We start from the raw sequence: 3,248 nt of genomic DNA on the forward strand, positions 1-3,248 counted from the left end.
ACCCTTTCATTCATAATTCAACTTTCTGCACTCTAGACCAGCTCCATGCTAATTTGTCCTAACCACTTAGCATGATTATGCTCAGACTTATGTTACTCCTAATTGTTCCATTGCAGCGTACAGTATTTACCCCATAAATGCAGGCTTCATATTGACAAGGTATAAGAATTATTTTCTACGGCTTGTAGACCTTTTTGAGTTATAGACCCATCATCACTATTAATTGAGTACTATAAAAACAGGTAATTGTCAGAAATTTGCAGGAAATATTTCTAATTACCAGCAAAATGACCTTCACATGTTCCAGGCAAGCCATCTCAAATCCATGCTAAGTAATTAAAACAATATGCCTTACAGTCCAGCAGAGCCTAACTATTTTTAACTGGGAAAGCTTTGTCTCAACCTATTTATTTCTTTTTTAAAACTGTAAATTAAGTGACATTATCATATACCATGACAGCAGTTCACATTGTCTTGTTTTAATGGATTTTGTTTTATACATTGCTTTTGAACAACAGAAACAACAAGAAAACACCTTGCTTTTTTTTAAAGTGGATACTTAAAATTTAGTTTTTTGGTTTTTTAGAAGATGTGTCATTGTTATTGGAATGTTCAAGGAGATTCTAACTGTATGGGATTTCAGGGGTGCAAAAACATATCAAATTGAATATCATCAACAAATGGCTAGTGGAAAATAATTCCACAAATGCCTGTTTTTATTTCTTGAATGAACATAATCTGTAGTTAAATTACTTACATTTCAAAATTGTATAATATGCCCTCACCTCACTTATGTTTCTATATATTTGTGCATTTTCAAACAGCATAGTATAACACATACAATCATAAGTATGCAAAGTTTGTTCACTTACATAGATTTCCATTTCTACATGTAAGTTTTGATGAAATGTAACTTCTTATTGACCTAAATTGAAAACAATGAAATGTTGTTATAAGGAATTAAATATTAAATTAATAGTATGATGTATATGATGTTTATGAGTCATAAGGCTATATACAGTTTGTATATCAATTATCTCCAAATCTATCTATAGATTTAACAAAATCCCAGTCCAAATCCCTTCAGAGTTTTATAAAAATTGAAAACCTTATTATAGACTAGGGGCCCAGTGCACAAATTCGTGTACCTTGAAAGGAACTGTGGGTTTCGAGGCTGTGGTAGGCACAGGGGCAGGTCTCAGCCCATCCTCTGCACCCCCGCCTAGCCCCACCTGCTATGGCCCCCGGTCACCTGTCTGCCAGCAGCCAAACGCCCACTGCCACTGCTCGCACCTGCTGACAGTGCTGGACCCACTCGCACCTGCTGATGGCGCGAAGTGGTTGGGGTTGGTGCCAGCAGCGGGGGCAAGTGGGGCCAGCACCGTCAGCAGGTGTGAGCTGCAGCTGCTGCCCAGATTGCCCCTCGGGAGCAGGAGGTGGTGGAGGTGGAGAAGCCCTCAGGGGCAATCAGGGCTGGCCGCCACCGCTCACACCTGCTGATGGTGCCTAGTGATCGAGACAAGTGCCAGGTACCAGTAGTGGGTGCAAATGGTGGCTCTAGCACCAGCTGTGGGTGAGAGTGGGGCTGCCACCAGCAGCAAGTGCAAGCGCTGGACAGGACTGTAGCACATGGGAGCAAAGACTTTTCAGTAACCACCAGAGGCACGCCCAATTACAGTGACTGTTGCCCTGCCTTGGTCTGGCACCCCTGCTCACCTGCCCCACCATCCCACTGTGGCCAACACCTGTCATGCTCTGCACATGCCCCCTGGTGGTCAGCACATGTCATAGCAACCAGTTGTTCAGTTATTCGGTTGTTCCAGTTGTTCCACCGTTCGGTCTATTTGCATATTAGCCTTTTATTATGTAGGATTTTTTTCTGGAAATCCAAAGAATCTGCATTAGCCAAACTAGTTTGAGAAAGAACACAGTTGGACAACTTGACACTGCCTAATTTTAAGACTTATTATAAAGCACAATAATCACTATATTATGAAATTGGCATAAAAGTAGATATATAGATAATGGGACAGAATATAGAGCCAGAAAATATAACCAAAGATATATAAACAAGTTATTTGTTACAAACTTTCAAACCGACTTAAGTGGATAAATTATAATATTTTTAACAAATGATGTTAGAATGATTTGACATCCATTTATTAAATAGGAATTTTGGTAAATACTGGATACCATATATAAAAGTTAGCTCCAAATGGATCACAGATTTAAGTATAAAATTTCAAATTATTAAACTTCTGGAAGTAATTTCTCGGGTTGGGTTTGGCAAATAATTCTTAGATATGATACACACAATATGATCCATGAAAAAACAATTTGGACTTTCTCGAGATTAAAGCCTTCTGCTCTTTAAAAGACATCACAAATAATGGAAAGACAAACCACAGAATAACAAAAAATTATTCATAATCTGCTGTGATGTAATGATATCTGATAAAGAACTGGAATAAAGAATCTAATTAATCTTGTATTTATAAAATTCTGTTAATTTTGTATCTTTAAAAAAGACAACAGCTTTGAACAGATAATTTACCTAAGATGTATGGGTGGTAACTATTTACATAAGTCCCTGTCCAACATATTACTCATTAGGGAAATATGAATTAATATTATGATGAGATACCATAGCACATTCATTGGAATGGATCAATTTAAGTATAGTATTCATATCAAAACCTGAAATTTTCATATATTGCTGGTAGGAATGTAAAATGGAAGAATCATTATGGGAAACATGTGGGCAACTTCTTGAAATGTTAAAATATACCTAACATGTGACATAGACATTTTCACTCCTATGTATTTTCACAAGAGAAATGAAATTATATATTTTTTAAAATAATTTTGAATGAATGTTCATAGTAGCTTTTTTTGGTAAGAGTTGAAACTAGAAATGACCAAAATGTCCAGTAGTCGGTGAATAAACTGTGGTATCCATACAATAGAATACTACTCAATTTTAAAAATGAACATTTGATGTATTATACTACCTAAACACATTTCCAAATAATTATGCTGAATGAAAAAAGAAAGACAAAATAAATAACATATATTTATAACAAAAAATAAGAAAACTAAAATTAATCTGCTGTGATAGTATTCTGGGATAAATTATTCCTCACTAATTCTTATGTTGAAGATCTAACCCCCTAACTGCCAATGTAACAATATTTGGAGATAGGTCACTTAAAGAGACAATTAGATTAAATGAAGTTTTAAGAGTTGAC

This window comes from Myotis lucifugus, unplaced genomic scaffold (genome assembly GCF_000147115.1).
Source record: "Myotis lucifugus unplaced genomic scaffold, Myoluc2.0 scaffold_359, whole genome shotgun sequence".
NCBI lineage: Eukaryota > Metazoa > Chordata > Mammalia > Chiroptera > Vespertilionidae > Myotis > Myotis lucifugus.